Below are 20,569 nucleotides of genomic sequence, written 5' to 3'. Positions count from 1 at the left end.
TAGAGGCCCTTGTGATCTTATTAGGATCGGACATGGTCGAAGAAAAAGAAGTATTCCCGTAGTGTCTATTTATGGAAAACTCAGTAAATAGCTTACTGCAATTATAATTTCTGCAATATCTGTTTTTTCACATACTCAGCCATATCCAATGACGTAAACTCCATATAGAGTTGCTGACTGAATTATAATAATTATTTCCTAAATATTCTTTTCAATTTATTATTTTGATTGTGAGTACATCAATTAATAGCAGATCATAATTCATTGCAGATGTCAGTCGAATATGAGTTCCCGGTCTGTTAGTATCTCAGTCACTGTATCGCTCCGCACATATCATTTTACCGAGATTCGGACCTCGGAACAATATCATAAGTATTGTACCATAGCTACTGTAACATACTCTTGTATCGACTGTTTACGCTGCAAATAAAACTCGCTCCTCCATCCATCGGAGCAACACCTAATCTCGACCTCTTAATACACCATACAACGACCAAATGAATTATAACGCATGAAGGAGGAATGGTGAATGAATGAAGGAAACAAAGAATTAATGGGAACTGAAATACCTAGTACGAGTAACGTAACGAGTGTGGAAGAATATGGGAAACAAGTATCCAGAATACTTCATTCTAAGCTTGTCCTTCGTTCTGACAACTGCTCTCGGTTTATGCGCTGACGCTCATTTATTATTACTATATTTGAAGATTGCAACACACTAATGCACGTTTATAATGTGTGTTTCATTTTCGTAGGACAGTCACATATTCAAAACTCTGCTTTAAAATATGCTGTATTGGGGGGTATAGCCTATGTGAATTCTATTTATTAATTTGTTCTGTGAATTCAAAGTTCCTAAAATTTTACAAGACTCTGACTGTCCTTCCTGTTTTCGCACATTAAAATAACGTGAATGGTCAGTAAATGTTGACCCTGTTCAAATAGTTAATCTATTAAATATCTCACGTCCACTTCCGTAATAATAAACGTTTCGAAATGTCTTTCATTCGTATTCGATTGATGTGTTGTTTTTTCTGGAAGCTATTCGTCACACTTCTACGCAATCAATTTATTATTCTTAGATAACAATAACATTGTGTTATAAATACACAATCAATCTGCCATAAACATAGTAAGGGTGTAAAGTATGTTGAGGCTCAAGGTGAATATATTCATTTAGAGGCGTCCAAGATACAAATTGAACCAAACAACTTTTGTTATTTAATAATGTTTGTATTTTATAATTCATAAAGATTAATTTTAAATAATATAAAATATTAATATAAAATTACAAGATAAAAAGAACTTTTTATATACCACGTTTTTAATTTTTCTGTTGAATCATATAAACTTGACCATTCTATGTATTATTAATTTAGGACAAATAAGGCAATTGTCAACAAATCATTTTTGCTATTTTGCAACAAACAAATATAGAATACTGAAATGTCATTTTGATTTCCATAGTAACGCACGTATATATTAATAATTTAGTTGCTAGGACCACCCCCTTAGCAACCAATAATAGTGGATTGGATTACGGATTTCTTTCGAAATAACTTTTCATACAAAACAGAATTAACTGAAAATGAATTCAATTCTACTTAAAGATGGCTAAAAGTATTAAAAGAATGCATTGGCATCGTGTTCTGATATATTCTAAAAGTTTCAAATATCTAGCTAGTCGAGAAGTTAGTTAAAAATCTATTGCAAGATTTGTACCGGATAAATTGAATTCATTTTCAGTTAATTCTGTTTTGTATGAAAAGTTATTTCGGAAGACATCCGTAATCCAATCCACTATTATTGGTTGCTAAGCGGGTGGTCCTAGCAACTAAATTATAAATATATGCGTGCGTTACTATGGAAATCAATATGAATGTCAAAATGACATTTCAGTATTATTTCTATCAAGTACAAATATTTTGATCGTTTAAGCTAGTCAAGTCAAGTTTATATGATTCAACACAAAATTTAAAAACGTTGTATATAAAAAGTTCTTTTTATCTTGTAATTATTATTCATATCAAATCAAGCTTCGGTATGGTCACAATCGAAGGTTCTATTTCGACGTTTCTAATTCATTCACAAAAGTTTCAAATTCATATCGTCACAAAACAGACATCCATTAAGGGGGAAGGTGTTCCATGTCAGCTATTTTCTGGTATTTTCGGAGGTTAAGCCTGAATCTTACGTAAGATTTATAGAAAAACTATTTATATAATTATGAAGCTTATTCATCGGCAAATATTTATGTTAAACATTTGATAACTGCATAAAGTATTTTTATGACGTAAAATAATATTCTTTGGAACCTTGAAATGTAATAATTGATAACGAAGCCATATTTTTGTGACATTAATAGACTGTGTTGATAACCGTTTTTTCCACTAAATATTATGTCAAAACGTTTATTATAGATAGCTTTAATGTTATCAAACATAATGTAGTAAAATATATTCAGTATAATTATAATATTTGCAGTTTCTGTTCCCTCTAAATCTAACGGAATCGACTAGACATTTTGTTATTAAAATATGCTATAATTATAGACATTCCAAATAATCTAAAGCTACGTATCAGAAGGGTTATCATTAATCATTGAATAAATGATGAAACATCTTGTTAATTATAAATTTATAATACTAAATAGTGAAATATTTTAAACGACAATTTCCGTGAAATTTTCGACAAGCTAATCTTCCATTAGAATCGCCTACGAACTGGCGCATGATGTCTAGTATTTATAGCTCGTATTATTTTCACTTTATATGTCCAAAAAAATACGCCAACACACTAGTATTGTACACAAATTTGTTTGTAACACTAAATGCTACAAATTGAGCACAAAAATAGGTTAAATAAACGGATATTCAAGCGTATTATAGCAAACGTAAAATCATTTTGACAGAAGGATCGGAAAGCAAAAAAAATCTGAAGAAATTTGTGTTTGCGTAAATTCTACGTAATGTCATACTAAATCATACATTCTAATTTTTAACACTGTTGCAATCTATTTTGCCTAATATTGCAACATAGCAGTTAGTTTTCTGTCCCTTTCTACAACTATCTCCCTCTACATTCAAAATAATTATGATTGTAGTAGGTATGTATTTTATAAATTGTGATAGATTTTATTTTATTTCAGTGAAATATATCGGGTCGTCCAGTATTGCCATATCTACTAAAATATTATTGGATTGATATTTTAGTAAATAAGTGAATGAAGTTTTTCACCATTTGTATCTACTATTAGTTTTACTATTTTTATTTAATAAATAATACACATGAGGTTTTACGAATTTCACATTTGTTATTAAACATACTTACATAATTTAGAACACCCCAAACACATCGCGAAGTAAAAATATCTATATTTTTTACTTAGCCAAATTATGAATCTACCTAGGTTAGGTACCTACTGATATTTATATTACAGAAAATTTAACTTTTACTAAATTATGAATTTGCGAGATTATAATAATACAGATGATTTTAAAGAATACTTTCATCAAATAATAACATAATAATGGATGCCTGTACTTACATAATATTTTCCAATGAAATATTTTTTTCTTTTAAATTAACTTTAATTTCGAAAGTTTAGCCTGGCAATACTATGAACGTCATTTATTTCAGCGGGAATGCGAAATTTTCATCCTCGGTTTTTGACATAGGTACCTAACAATATTATCACAATTATTTATATCGATTGTACTTACAAAAAATGCCACGAACTCACTATCCGATGGCTGGAAGTTCCAAAAAAAGACGTAGGAGAAAAGATGGAAATATTAATACATTAAAAACACAAAGGTTTGAAATTATTATTTTATAATTTTACATAATTATACATAGTTGAAAAAACCACATTTCACAGAAAATTTTGGTTCACAATATTTATTTATCTTGCAAAAGGAAGTTTTGCGTATTACTTATTAATACACACAATTAAGTATAATGATCATTTGTACTTATATTATGTTTGTGCCATGTCTTATTCGAAATTAGTGTGTCTGTGACAAAAATTATAATCTGGTACAATAATTAATAGCAGCTATACATTTTGTTTTCTGTTAACTATCTACTAAACTAATATTTTTGAATGTATTATAGTATTGATATATTGCCGAAGACTATGCCTGAGCATGGAAATCCTCAAAGCATACTACCTGAACCAGAATTTCATCCCACATTTGAACACGAACACGAAGAATTTATTATAGAAAATGAAATTGAAGATTCAAGCCCTAAATTCCGTGTAGAAGGCCGTAGAATTATAGACTTTTCATATTTTTTCCAACAACTTCAATTAATTAGCCACCATGATTCTCCATTTAATTGTAATTTATCACATTTAGAAATTTTTGGGGAAAATCGGGATAACTTTAGTAGTACATTTTTTATCCAATGTAAACTTTGTGGTAAAAAATTAAAATTATATACCACTGAAATGAACAAAAACAAAATGAATCTGTGTGACGCATTTGTATCCAGTATAATCAGTATCGGCAGTGGATTTTCAAATCTGGAAGAAATGTGTTCAGCAATTGACGTACCATCGATTACAGCAAGAACATACAGAAAGAGTCAACAGAAGGTGTACGAGTGGTTTGAAGAAACCAAAAATAAGAGTATGGAAAACGCTGCGAAAGAAGAGCGACAACTTGCAATCGAAAATGGTGACGTCGATTCTTCTGGTATTCCCATGATATCAGTTGTTGCAGACGGCTGTTGGTCGAAACGTTCATACAGATGCAATTATTCCGCAGCATCTGGCGCTGCCACGATCATTGGTCAAAGAACCGGAAAGATTTTGTACATGTCAGTGAAAAATAAATATTGCGATTTGTGCGCCAAAGCTAAAAATAAAAATATCCCTGCTCAACAACATAAATGCTTTTTAAATTACACCGGTCCGTCAGCTGGAATGGAATCTACAGCAATATTAGAAGGCTTTAAAGAATCTAATAATACACATGGATTGATTTATTCAAAATTGATTGCTGATGGAGATTCCAGCACATACAAAAAAATTCTTGATTGTCACCCATATCCGAATGTAACTGTCGAGAAAGTTGAATGTAAAAACCATTTAATTAGAAATTATTGTGGCAAAATAGAGGCATTAACCAAAGACACAAGATATCCCTTGAATGTAAGAAAAATCATTGCGTCAAGAAAAAGACGTCTGCGGAAAGCCGTCATAGGTGCAATCAAGTATAGAAAACTACAAGATAGTACTTTCGAAGAAAAGGTTATCGCTTTGAAAAAAGATTTAATTAATGGACCGCACCATGTTTTTGGAGACCATACTTCTTGTCTACCAAATTTTTGTACAAATGAACCAAATACAGAGGACATGCTTGATGTAAATTATGTACCAGCATTAAAAGAATGCAGTCTATTTTCTCAATTAATGATATATAATTCTCGTTTGGTGCTAAATTCAAAAAGTTTAATTTATAATTTTTCTACTAATATTTCAGAATCTTTTAATAACATGATTGCAAAATTTGTAGGCGGCAAGAGAATTAACTACTCTCAAAGACAATCGTACATGGGACGATGTGCAGCGGCGGTAATCGCATTTAATACAAATAAGTTACATTGCACAATTCAAAAACAAGTTTATAAAAATAGCCCAAAAGCCTTCATAAATCGCTTAGAATCAAGAAGGTTGAAAATAAATAAAAAGAAAATAGGAAAACCTTGGCGAAAACCAATACATTCTGTTCCTTTATCTAATCCAGATTATGGATAGAGTTGCCAAAAACCTGATATGGACAAAAATCAATATCAATAATTGTTAAAAGAAACTTTTTTGAAAAAACTCAAACTAACAAACTATGAGAGGAGGGATATAGAAAGACGCACTGTATTACAATCTGAATGTGCAGAATGGCTAGAAAGGCGACGAAACCTTCTTACTGCCTCTGTTTTTGGAAAGGTGTGTAAGCGGCGAGAAAATACAAAATTTGGGCCTTTGGTAAAACGTTTATTATATAGCCAATCATTAGCCAACGTGAAAGCGGTAAAATATGGTAAAGAAAATGAATCAATAGCTTTACAACAGCTTAGTGTACAAGAACGAATTAAGATTGAGAGATGTGGATTGTTTATCGATGATGTGTATGATTTTATCGGTGCAACGCCAGATGGCATCAGCGATGATGATACAATTATTGAAATAAAATGTCCTTTCTCAGCTGCTGGAATAAGTGCAGATGAAGCTATTGTACAGAAAAAAATTAAATTTTGGAAAGTAGATAAAGACAGGAATATGGTAATAGATAAAAATCACGATTGGTACTTCCAGATTCAGGGGCAGCTTCATATTACTAAGAAAGATGTCTGTTTATTTGGAGTTTGGACGGGACATAATTTTCCTGTTAAAATAGAATTAATCAAAAAAGACGAGACATTTTGGATTGAAACGATTGAAAAAAAGATATATCACTTTTATATGAATTGTCTACTGCCAGAAATAGTAGATCCCAGAACCAGTAGATCTATGAATATTAGAGAACCAGAAAGGCTGAATTTCTAAATTTTTATTTTAAATTTTATTATGCTTAATATATTTTCAACAAGTCTATATTACATCACTATTTTATAGTTCATCAAGATATATCTAATTTACTAATATAGTTTACTGTTACGAGACACCTAGAACGAGTGTAATTTTATGAAATTCAAAATAATATGTATACTTACATCTAAATAATGATACCTACAGATTTTGCTGGCGATTCCACTGTGCCATATTTTGTATAAGCATTCGTCTCTGCAGCCGTGGGGTTTGGTTCCGTGTAAAAAGTACATTTTGTTCTCAAGGTCAAAAACCAAATTGGTTGTGCCAATGGCTTATAACCATTCCTCATAAATGATTATAACTGATATCACCTCATAACTGATCAGTGCCACGCACGAGTTAACTCGCGGGATCTTTTAAACGTCATAACTTCTGAATGAACTGTTTGTGTATATTTTCTTAACAATATTTATCATTTTAGTGTGAAAATATTCACGTTAAACATGTTGATTTGGTAAATTTTCACAAATATTTATCATTCTATTCTTATTTCATATTTTTTAAGGGATTCATTTTATTCCAAAAATAACTGACCTACAAGTACCCACCTGGTAAAAATTGGATTTGGATTGGATGGAATTTCCTAGTAGATTTTCCAACTAAACAACATGACGCTTTCTATATATTATTTACTGTTAGTTTTGAAATTATTGTATTTGAAATAAATAATGTATCAATAATACACATAGAAATCAATAGATATATAAAATAGATATCACAGTTTAAAAATCAGAAAGATCAATGCATATTACCATTGTTTATGTTACAATATAAAACAACATTTATCATTGAACGTAGGTACCAAGAAAAATAGACTTCATTAAAATGTGTCAATATAGTATATACCCGATATAATTATATAAATTATTATATTGTTAATTACTCTGTGGGGTCCATATATACTGCTTCAATTGTAATTTAATTTTACAGTATAATTATTTATGTTAAGTACTTGATTTACTTATTATATGTACAAATGTAATATACTTACCTACTTATTAGGATATATCTTGGTGAATTTTAAAATAAGAGGAAATTAAATGGAGTTCATCGTGTCTAACTAGATGTCAGCCGTTGTTAAGTCTTATATAAATATTTATACATTATTAAATTGTTTTTCTGTTTTTTATTGATGTAAAGACATGGCATGTATTCAAAGTAATAACAAATTAGCTGTGTACTATTTATTTAACTTATATTAAAACCCCAAGATTGATTTCGTCTTACGACATATTTTATTCTTCTAAGTTTTACTATGACATTGTAATATGAACCATGGATATAGTATAGTACTTAAAAAAATCAAAACTGGTAATATATTATTTCAATATTTAATTGTCAATTTTCATTTGAAGTCAGCATTTAATTACTGGTATAACACATAATTATTAACTGATATCTACAACTTCAGATGGACAAATTAATTGATATATCATAATATCAGTTTTCATTTCCTTTCAACAATGTATTCATTCTAGCAGCTATTTTAAATATCTTACTAGTTTTTATGTCATGGCACCTTACAAAGGCTCCGAGCAACCGTATACTGAGCTTCGAGAACAGATGTTTACGACGGATACTGGGTGTGCGGTAATTTTAGAAGTAACGGGAGATAAAAGAACGCACCAAATAGCCTCCCATCACGCTGAGAGTGAATACGCAACTTTGTACCTGGCCCGGCCACGTGCTGCGAGTGCCTGAAGAGAATCCCAATCTGGTTTGCCTGTTCTTCAAGCCAACCGGATTCCGGCGTCCTGGATGGCCACTAAATACTATCTATATAGCATATCTGGCGGAGTTACGGGCTGCTAGTATGACCTGGAACGATGCAAAAAAACTAGAGTGACAGAGATTCTTGGAGGCGCCGCATTGTATCCATATGCTGCAACTAAGATGCGGATATAGCCGAAGAGAAGAAGTAATTAATATACAGCATCTAGAAAACTTAAAGCCTTTGAAATGTGTGTGTATAGATACATGCACCTTTCATTGGTGTTGGAAAGACAATTTTTCTAATATCAAAGTGATATTGAGGCTGAAAAAGACAAGACTTGGAGAGTAAGCTCTACCAAATGACATACCTAATATGATACAAGTAACTGATATGCACAATTATATTATATTTTATATTACGAATCAAAATAGCAACTTTTATATCATTATCGATAATAATAAATTTAGTGCAAAAATGTTTTTATAAAATTGTTTTATTTTTTAAACATTAGTCACTTTATATTTACCTTGTGTAATTGTACTATTAAATCTATAAAATGGGTGTATATGCTTGATGGTCGACGTCATAAATCACGCCATGTTCGAAACGTACGCCGAAAGTTGGATTTATTTCATTATTAATTAAAAGATTTATTTCATTCCATCTTATTCATATGAAACCGTCGACAAGCAAAGATCTCGGTAGACATTTTCTCCATCTGCAAAAAACATAACATAGGAACTGTTAATAGTGTGATTTTTAATCTTTTATAGTTGGCGACTGTTTGAAGAGTGGTAATTAAAACGGATTAGTGATAATACAAAGCATCAAAAAAGATTGATTAACTAAAATAAAGTAATCAGGTAGGTAACATGTTTAATAACAACTAGAACGCCTTAGATTATATCAAACAAATATATATGAAATCACAGGTTTTATATAATTCTGGAATGAATGTAACTAACCTCAAAAAAAGGATTGTATTACGTCGGAATTATGAAACATTGAAAGTATGTATAGACTAAGAAAACAATAAATAAACACTTGAATAATATATGCAAAACACACAGAATACTACGATAGTAATAAATAACATAATATTGTACTTACAGATAGTGTTTCTTATTCCTGATATAAAACACAATTGTTTTAGGTACCTTGCAATTTGCAAACATAATATTTGACAGGAGAGAGATTTTTATATTAGTCTATGGCCAAAAATACGGATTTATTTGGCCGGCTAAAAAAAAGATTTTAATATAGCAAGAACATTTTAAATATGCGACAAATAAATAAAAGTATATATAATATAGTTGTTAAAAAAATCTGTGTACATTATAAAATATATTTAATATTATAAATACATATATTTTTTAAATTTATGTTATAATTTGTAAACGACGAAGCACGTCAGCTAATACGCATAGTAAATGTTTAAACTTCGGTAATCAAATTCGAATGTGACAGAAAGAGAAAGAATAACTTTTTAATCATATTAGCATGCGTAAAAGAGATGTAACATAATATCACTTTCACTTTAAAAATCATACCTAGTATTCAATGTCATAGTTCAACTTTAAATGAAAAAACAGAAACTCTAGGTAAGCATGTGTGCCCTTTGTGACGCCAACAATAATAATCATAATTATATAATTTACATATTTGAATGCATTAATACTTTTCATTCAATACTTAATTTCACATTAGTAACAATATTCTGAAACGAGACAACTAAAAAATTAGGTCGATATTCCATTCATTGTTTGATAAAAAATAATTCATACAAATATTTTGATATTTGACTCATGGATTATTATTGTATTGTCACTTTCAGAATAAATATTGAAATATGGAATGACGTCACAGAAATATCACTTTCATTTCCATCAATTCAATATAGTAGGATATTATATTACACATTATAGCTACGAAACCCTTATTTTGTTCTATATTCGGTTCTTATTATTCATAAAAAAATCTTGACAGAAAAAATACAAAAGGTACGTGTGTATTTTGTTTTTGAATTAGCATTGTTTTTAAATGGCGTGCATTTTTGAAGCAAGTATTAATAGACAATTTTGAAAAGTTTTTAAATAACAACTGTCAGAATTTTAAATGAATGGTAAGTATTTATTTCAAAGTAACGGTATAAACCTGCCAGTTTTAATGTTCAATGTAAAATATTGGTACAGCAAGAAATAATATTCAAAAATCAGTAGTAAAAATAAATAATCATTATTTAAATGACATGTGCCAATAGATAAAACCCATATCTATTATTATTTTGATAGTATGAAAAGTAAAAAACATTCAATGGGGTGCAATATTTCCCGAAAATTATTTAAATAATTCCCTAAAATAATTTAAATACTTACCAAACATCATTTTTTACTTGCTGTTCATATTAAATAATTCCCACCTTTTTAATAGAATACTTGCTTGTTTTTTTTATTAAAATACTTGCTGTTATTGCATATATATATATATATATATATATATATATATATATATATTATACTATAATTTGAAGCCTTTTTAAATGATATAGAGCGGTGTTTGTTTGTTTAGTCTATGTTTTATGAATGCCTTGATTTTAAACTTTAAATTCCAATTAAAACAACCAAAAACAATATATATATATAATTTTAAGGGTGTTGGTATTCAAAGGGGGAGGTAGGCTGTTAAGATCTGCCATAAATAGTCCGCATTAAACTTTGTTAGTCATACATATTAGCTTTTATTGAACTAATACTACAATTTAAATAATATGGTGTTGGTTAGTTTTTAAAAATCAATTAACCCCTGCCTAAACCAAACCATAATAGTCTTGGCATACTTATTTATCTATACCTTATACAATTGAATCTAATGATGTTATGAGTTAGCACGTTTTGAAAATATATTATGGTACGGTTTGCAAAACCTGTGTATCAAAATGATTTTAAAATTTACGTTATGAACTTACTGTCGTTTTCATAACGAGGTTTTGACTGTGACCAGCTGTTATAATATCGCCACTTCTCTTGTGCGGGTCCATTGTTGAAGTCCTCTTTCAAATTCTATTAATAGTATTACAGTTTTACCGACCTCCTCCGACATCCCCAATGCCAGAGAACATTTCAGTTACATGATGCTCTCAAAGACATATATAAGACACATCTCTACTCTGTAGGTTAAAATTGGGATATTGCACAGCCATAATAATATGTCTTTTTGAAAATCACATTCATCGCAAAGCTGCAAATCGGTTCTCCCCATACGAACATTAAATACCCACTGGGTGACCTGATCTTAACTTTAGTATTAACCTAACAATACGTCAATTTAGACAATTTGGATTCAACCAAAGACGTTGAAGAAACCTTATTCTATAGAGATAGAGCCTAAATATATGAAATTAAAGCAAAAATAATGAGAACCACTGGTCCACTTATTAAGTTAGCTACATGAACTTTACACTAATGCAATGATATTTATTTCTCAATCCGTCACGATAAGTAGGTAAGCAGCCAATAATACTACACTTCAGCATTATTATTTAGTTGAAAAATTATGTAAATTTTTTGTAAATATTCGAGTAAATGATTCACAATGAACATCAAAAAAATGACCGCCATTTCGGATGGAAGAAAACAGAAATAACGTACAAGACCAGCGTTGCCAACTTAGCGTTTTTCCTAACATTTTTCGATAGGCATCTAGCTTGCATAAAATGTATCTAGCTTATGGCATTTTTATTAGCGTTATTTGATGCCTTAAACAGCTTTAAAAGTACTGAAAATAAGCTTGATATTTAGTTTATTCATTCATATATTTAATAAAAGTATGTCGGTACTTGAAAAGTAAAACAACACAATAAAACAATAGGAGAATTCTTGGCGTTATAGTGATATAATGGTAACAAATATTATAATTTTATTTGTGTTTAGGCATGTGGCCTCGGTTTAACGATTATCGGAAATTCCACTCTCTGGTATTACCTAATTATTACTTATCATAGACTGTTAGATTAATTAATTATTTTTTGACAATTTTTAAATGAGTTTTTGGAAAAATGTGGTATGATTTTTTTGCACTTTTTTTTCAACAAAAAAAAAGGTACTTATTGAAATTTTATTTTCACAAAATCTAGCGTTTTTTCCTGTGAAATAGCTTGTTTTCGTCCACTGTCTGGCATGTTGGCAATACTCCTATTTAACATCTTATTTAAAGTCCAAATAATTTGAATTCATCACTGTTTTTGTTGTATTTTTTTTATATAAATGTAATCAAAAAATTCTTTGAACAACGCTTTAAAGCATTATTTATTTACACAACAAATAAACATGTGCCTAAAATAGTAATAAATCCAAATTTACTAGACATACGCAATGGGAGTTAGCACGTTTTGCAAAATGTATCACGATCTACGCTAACTTTGTACGGTGGGTAGTATAATGAATATTTTAAGTACGCACATCTGAGACATGATCCAGTATTAATGTATCAACGTGAAAACAAAACAAAACATGTGCGGTAACAATATATTCAAATAAAACGTACCTACAAGATTCGTGCACATCTGCGTCTGCGTTTTGCCCTAAAAAAGGTCACGATCCACGATCCAATACCTACTGCTCAGGGAGCGCGTGACTTTTTTCGCCGAATGCGATGTATTTATATTGAAGTGTTTTGCCTACAGTCCGGAATGAAAGACCTTAAAAACCTCCCTTGGGTAAATAAGCAGTAAAACGAAGGGCGGTGTCAGTAGCAGTGCGAAACTTGAGCGATGTATTTTTGGAGGTAAAATTTAAAGAAGATCAAAATAATAAACTTTTTTTCCCGACCATGTCCGATCCTAATAGGATCATATGGGCCTCCACAGAGTGGAGGTTTTTATTAACAGGGTTTGTTTCTACTATGTATCTGCGTCAAAGTGCTACCTCTTTGTAATTATTATGGTATTACAATGACTTAGCTGGGTCAATATAGATGGAGTGAAGAGTTATATTTTTTAGTTTTGGTATCCGTGATTATGCTAATGATTTTTTTCTAAATTAAACACTGATTAAACACGTGACTTAAGAATACAGCATAATTTCATAATGTTTCGTAATTTTAATTATTATTATTCGGCCATGTCCGATTCTAATAAGATCATAATATGGGCCTCTACAGAGCTGAGGTTTGTATTAACAGACTTTTTTTTACGAGAAATGGATGTCAGCCACTTGCTCAACCTATTAGATCCATACTATGACTGATACACAAATTGAAAAACAAAACGTGTACTTGCCAGTCCCAGGATTCGAACCTGGGACCCACGACGCTATTATAGGCCGACGCTTAATCCGCGAGGCCACCGTGGGTGGCATTATAGTATGTTTTATTTATAAAATAGAAACACCGGTTTTAGTATTTACTCAGAGTTCACAGAGATTTAATCAATACTAACAGAGAATACTTCAAACGGTACACGAAAACAGATTAACAAGATAATATGACTCGCTTGACCAAATAATCAGATGAACTTGCCAAAGGATTAGTTCAGTTCAGGTAGGTATCACATTTGACAACTAGAAACCACACTTAGAAAACGAATCTCGATAGTGACTTTTACTTATATACTTTGACTAAGTTTACACGACTTTAAGTTTAAGTTTAAGTACCCATAGAAGAGAAGAAGACGTAGAACAGATAAAAAATAATAATGAAATATGAATGAAACGCTCCAGTGGGTCTATTCTATATACAATACGGATATCAGCGGCTATCGATGGTAGTTTATCATATTTGTTATGTATTGAGATATTACAATTGTTATAATAAGTTAGCCATCTAAAATGTCAAAACTGTCTATCTCGCTCTAAAAGTTAACACAGCCAAGAAAGTATCTGTTAAAACATAGCATTTTTTGACAGTTTTCAGGGGTAGTCAACCTGGTCCCTACCGCCCACTGGTGGGCGTTTCAGCTTTCATGGTAGGCGGTAAGGGTTTTAAAAACATTTTCATTATGTTTTCATTAAATGTAATTTCACCAGACTTCATGCTTCTATGTATGCAAAGTATACATAAAAAGATAGGTTTAACTAGAGTTAATTGATTTATAAAGATTTATTCTGCCAAACTTAGCGGTTTATTTGGTAAGTAATTATAATTATATGCTTTAACTTGTCTTGCTGTAACTCTGTTTTATAAAGTAAAATTACTTTCATACGTTATAAACCACCATTGTTGTGGAACCGGTGGGCGGTTATAAAATTTTACTACAAACAGAGATACAAAAGTGGGCGGTAGGTATAAAAAGGTTGGATACCTCTGGTTTAGACGGTTTACAATTTACAGTAATATTACAGTTCTCGATACATAAGACGGAATGTGGTGAGGGGTGGGTTGGTTTGGAGGGGTCTATGTATGTGTTGTTCTGTGATATTTACATACTTATATCGAATTCGTGTAGGGAAATGCATCAGCAGTCAGCAATGATGGGAAACATTGACTTTAAAAATAACATAAATAAAAGTGTAAATAACAACTTTCCTGAATCGCGTTAGATGCGGGCACAGTTTGTACTAGAAAAGTCACAAAAAGCAGGTAATATGAGATGGGTGAAATTCGAGCCAGTGTACGAGTTTTTTTCCCCAAAGTGTTTGCTTGTTTTATAGATTAAAGATTTTTCCTTCTCCAAGGTGTCAATATCCTTTCATAAAAAAAATATCTAAAATTGACTGGGGGTTTGTTTTTAAAGTATTTTTTTTCCTAGAAAGCAATCTCGATTTTTATTTCTTATGATGTGCTATCGTCACGACATTACCTTCTTTCTGATACATTCTTCTGATCAAGAGCTTGAAGAAATCATTTAAACTTCTTGTATAACAACACTTGATGGCGATTACACAATTTAACCTACTGCAGTTAAGATTTATACTCTTAGTACGTATGATGATATAATTATTATGTAGTGTCTGTTTATAAATGCTTTATGTGTGATATAATCAAACAGTTTTGACTTTAATATGAAGAAGTCTTAGCGTAAGGCCTGAGTGGATGGCGTTCAGCGGAGCGGCAGCGGCGTGCGCAACTCAAACCTATAACCGTGTGCAAAATGTTCGTAAACTAAATGTCTTTTTTTTGGGAATTTCACACACGGTTATACGTTTGAGTTGCGCACGCCGCTGCCGCCCTACCAAACGCCGTCTACTCAGGCTTTAGGCCCCCGTCCAGGGTAGGCGCGTTCGGCGGAGCGTTGAGACAATGTTTTTTTTTGGTTATACGTTTATACTTACGTTTGAGTTGCGCGCGCCGCTCAACGTTCCACCGAACGCGCTTACCCTGGACGGGGCCTTACGCTTATGCACATCTAATACTAAAAAAATATGTCAACTCTTCAACATTTTTTGTATGGTTTAAGTGTGAATGAATTTGGAAACTTCAATTTTTTAGATTTTATTAATATTTTTCTATTTTAAATAGTCAATAAGTAGGTATATAAAAAACATTAAACATATTTTTAAATTGAAAAATTAACACAATTAAAAAACAAACATTATTATATAAAATATGCGTTTTTGGAGGATATATTTTTATGGGAACATAGATTTTTATGAATTTTTATCATTACAAGTTTGACAAGTTCGTTAGAAGGTGACAAAATTTTTCTTAAAATTCATGGTTTTAACGTATCTTGTCTCTAATTTATAGAAAAAACAATATTAATTTTATTTAATTAAAGCTCTATTCGATATAAGCATGAAAAAAAATCAAGTTATACGCATTACATTTTTATTTATTATAAATATTGATATGTTGTTAATTAAAAAAAACAATATTTCAAAATTTTCCAAGATCGTTTTTTAATCAAAATACGTTATATAATATAATATAATGTTCTTAGATGTATATTGATTATTTATTAAAATGCGGGTTTTCCTTAAAACGTTACTCTCTGCCTTAATAAACAGCTACAAATATTTTGATTTATTAAATGCATTTACCACATATTAATTACGATGTGTAAAATTTAATTTTTTCGTGATACTATGGTCTGGCTCGAGAACGGATAATATTTAGATTAACTTTACGTTTAACTAGTGATTGAAAGTTAAAAACTAAAGTCATGGTACAAAGCCGACAAAATCAGAGAAGTCTGGGCCAAAGTTCCAGTTTTGGAAACCATCAATTTGAGGTTGTCAACCGGTTCACATACCTGGGTTCCAATATTACAAATGAGAACGAGGAACTTTAAGAAATAAAAGCTCGAATAGCCGCTGCAAATAAATCGTACTTCTCATTGCTGCCCATATTCAAATCCAGAAATGTCCACAGAAAAACTAAGACCCGGCTCTATAAAACCGTCATACGCACAGTCGTTGCATACGGGTGCGAGTCATGGGCACTAAATATGAAAGCAGCTGAAATGGTGGACTGCTTTGAGAGAAAGATCCTGAGTGCAGATATATGGACTCATGAATGATGGTGGGGAGCGGAGAATTAGGTATAACACGGAACTATACCGCTTATACCAAGATTCAAAACTCTTCACCTTCATAAAACTTCAGAGGCTAAACTGGGCAGGCCATGTCCAACGCATGCCTGAGTCACGGATACTGAAGAAGATCCTCGAAGGAAACCCAGGGGGGAAAGGCCAGTGGAAAAGCCACGCACACGATGGAGTGATAACATTACAAAAGATTCCAACCAGCTGCTAAAAATCAGGAACTAGAAAAGACGTGCGGAGGACCGTTCCGGCTGGAGGACGGCGGTGTAGGAGGCCAGGGCTCAACTTGAGCTGTAGCTCCATCGAAGAAGAAGAAGTGATTGAAAGTTAGTAGTATCTAATTGAAGATCCTGATTCTTGGTGGGGATCTAATACCGCAATCAAATCATCTCTAAGTATGGCTCTATTGTTGATATCTTTTTCCACCGTATCACTTCAGATTTTATTTCATAACTTCTCCATAGCTTGAATACGTCAAATTTTACCTTTACCGCAATCAAAAGAAATATTCTACGCAGGTAAAGGAAAGTCGATCTGGTATTTCAAAATTTCAGTGAAATAAAATAGGAATTTTCGCTCAATTTCACAAGTCGTAAGAGATAGGTATTTATCAATTGTTCAATTGACCTAAATTTTCATATTCCATTCATTAGAAAATAATACAAAGGTACCCATCTACTATACAAAACATTCATCAAAAACCCTCTTCTATGCGGATGCAAATTTTGAAATGAAAATGAAGATGAAAATAGAGCTACTAAAACTGATGATAAAATTACCTGTTAGTAGTTTTATAATCATTCAGATTAATTTCCAGCATGGCTCAGAAGGGTGTTTTGATATTTATCTATCAGGGCTCGTATACGTAGTTATATACTATATCATATTAGAATGCACCGATACGTCATGTAGTTCGATGCATAATTGTGAGAGGTAACTTGACTGAACTTATTTTTAGAAATTTTAAATTTCTTAAGGTAAACAAGGTTTAAAAAAATAACCAACAGACGCCTTCCTAATCGCAGAGTGTCGGTTCACCTGAGTCTTTGGGGGATTTTAGGCCTTATTTTAAACCTTAGACCCGTTCTGTAACTGTCCAAAATTCTGGTTTGTAGTCTCTTTTGAAGAGAAATGAGCTTTAGCTGATACTGAGGCTAAGAACAGAACATACAATGGGTAAAATATTTGATGTCCTCATGGGGAGAAGCGATTTGCAGCTCTGAAATGATTGTTATATTTTGGAGGACATTGTACATATAGTAGTACAATGCCTTAAATATGAACGACACAGAGTACAGCTGCAAATTACGGACATCTTTGAGAAGAATGTCGACGAATTAAAAGGTGCCCTGGCGGTGGGTAAAACGGAAGAGCTTGGCAGAATTGTAAAGTTCTTTAACAGAATTGGAGTGAGGGCCTGATCGGCGGATCTTCTTCTAGATGAGAAAAAGCGATATGACAGCGAATCGCAGTCAAAGCCTCGGTACAATCATAAAAAAACTGTCCAAAATTATATTTTGATATTTTTAATTGTAAAATTAGTTTTTTTTTAAAGTAGGTACACTAAACTCTCACATGTATTAATGCATGATTCACTGTCGTAAACTTCAAAGTAACCCTAAGTTTATTGATACAGAAGGTTCATTTACCAATAAAACTATGAGTTTGTTATTTTCTCAAACTAAATTTGTCATCGGCACTTTTTCCATTAAGCCACAGATACGTATTTCAGACCAAAAAAATCTGGTTCGATACGGTGCCAGAAATAAACACAACCATCTGTATTTTGACTGACGAAAACGAAATTTAATTTATATGAAATGAAGCTTCACACTCTACGTCAGAGCGACGTGTTATAAGGATGATACTCAAAGGTGATATTATATTAAACATATCAACGCAGAATATTTAAATTCCAAGAAACCGTATAAATAAAGGCACATAGGATATCGATAGCACAAGTTATTTTATATTTTAATACTGTTACTATAATATGAAAACAGGTGTTATTGCAGACTACATAAATATACATTTTTTCTATTGGTTATAATATATTCTCTCAGAAAGTGTTTTTCAAAATTATGTATGTTATATGAAATCCCGTTAGCAAAAATACAAAAACTTATCTATAAAATACTCATTTGGCGAGTTCTTTCACGTGTTTTGAGTTGGGCCGAATTTAGGTTTGAAGTAATCTAGTTTGGTTCAAGTTATGCTAGTGTTTTAAATTGTAATCTTAAGAATCAACCCCGTCAAAAACATAAACGTACTACTGAAAATATCGATGTTGTGAATCAAAGTGTCGACGAAAATTCAGAACAATTAATTACACGTCGTTTTCAAGAACTTGGATTTTCTCATAGCATCTACATGGAATATTTTTCATAAAGGCGTATCATCATCAGCCGGGGTCAATCCACTGCTAGATGAAAGCCTCCCCAAGCTTCTTCCAATTCTCTCGGTCCTGTGTCATTCGCTGCCACGTATTTCCGCCGAACTTTACCAGTTCATCAATCCAGCGGCTTTTAGGGCGACCCTGTGGCCGTTTCGTGCCCCTTGGGTAACATTGGATGACGGCATTTGTCCAGCGGTCGTCCTTTTGGCGAGCAATGTACCCGCCCATTTCCATTTCAGCTGTTTGGCAACGTCTATTACATCGCGTACTCCTGTCTGCTTCCTAACCCATTCGTTTCTTTTACGGTTCTTTCGCGTAATGCCCAACATACACCTCTCCATGCCTCGCTGTGCGACTCTTAGTCTTAAGGCGTATAAAATACAGTTAATACAAGAACTTAAACCGAATGGCCATTTGGTGCGTCTAATTTTTGCTGAATGGCCTTTACAGCAACTTGAAAAATAAATATTTCTCTTATTTGATAACCCTATAAAATATATATATGTTAAAATAATAAATATAATATGTTATAATCGTTTATCTCCGTCCAACAGACCGCTTTCTTCGGGAAAGTTGCCATTTTATCTACAGTCTAATAATACAGATATAAAATAATGCAATGTCCACAAAACGTCATAAATTGGGCGAGCGAAACTATCGACATGCGGCGAGTCAACCGAGCCGACAACAGCTGACGGCGTCGTAACATGACGTCACGCATCCTGGACGGCGTCCAAAAGCGTCGGACGAACTTAAAAAGCACACCAATAATAATTTAATAATACACTCCGCGCGCCGAAAGGGTCAACGGTCCCTATGAAATCCCAGCACGTCAAAAGAGAAATAGAAAATGACAGCGAGTATCAGATATACTAGTGTAAAAACTATGTCATATAAAGATGTTGCATATAAAAGATATTATTATAAGTCTTATTTTGGTTCCCTAAAAACATACTGAAGCAAATTTCAGTTTGTCATAATATAATATCCCAGTTGCTAAGCAACAAATAATAAACAATATTATTTTGACATTTAAAATGTTCAATGAAGCAGTGGCGAACTCATATTTTAATGGGAAGCTTTACTGGATTTTTTAAAATAATATATTTACTATTTATATAATTCATGAATATCATAAAACGAATCATGGTTCAAAGAATCTTATTCAATTTACATCAAATATCTCTTTATAGTATATTATAGTATGTACGTTCGTTATATCTGATATATAAATTATAACAAATTTGTTTTTAAATTTTAGGTTATTAATTGGCAATATTTTTTATTGAATATGCATAATTTGAAAACATCACATGTTTACGCACGCAAAAATACGACACCCGACGGGAATTGAACCTGTGACCACTGGATTCGCCCCAATGTACTTTT

The 20,569-nt window shown here is 31.8% G+C and overlaps 1 long non-coding RNA gene across 1 annotated transcript; it reads right to left on the bottom strand.

The window, feature by feature from the left end:
- Positions 1–3,809: 3,809 nt before the first annotated feature.
- On the bottom strand, positions 3,810–9,914 carry LOC147069112 (uncharacterized). The gene is made up of 4 exons (XR_015071224.1): positions 9,860–9,914; positions 9,420–9,549; positions 8,836–9,027; positions 3,810–8,413 (listed from the first exon to the last, which is right to left on the bottom strand). It is a non-coding gene; the product is annotated as an uncharacterized LOC147069112 (long non-coding RNA).
- Positions 9,915–20,569: the final 10,655 nt, after the last annotated feature.

The sequence above is a fragment of the Rhyacophila brunnea genome, unplaced genomic scaffold (assembly GCF_057557595.1).
Source record: "Rhyacophila brunnea isolate RB1 unplaced genomic scaffold, BYU_Rbru_1.0 scaffold_24, whole genome shotgun sequence".
Lineage (NCBI taxonomy): Eukaryota > Metazoa > Arthropoda > Insecta > Trichoptera > Rhyacophilidae > Rhyacophila > Rhyacophila brunnea.
The sequence above is the reverse complement of the archived record's forward strand: the minus strand, read 5'-3'. Positions and strand labels throughout refer to the sequence as shown.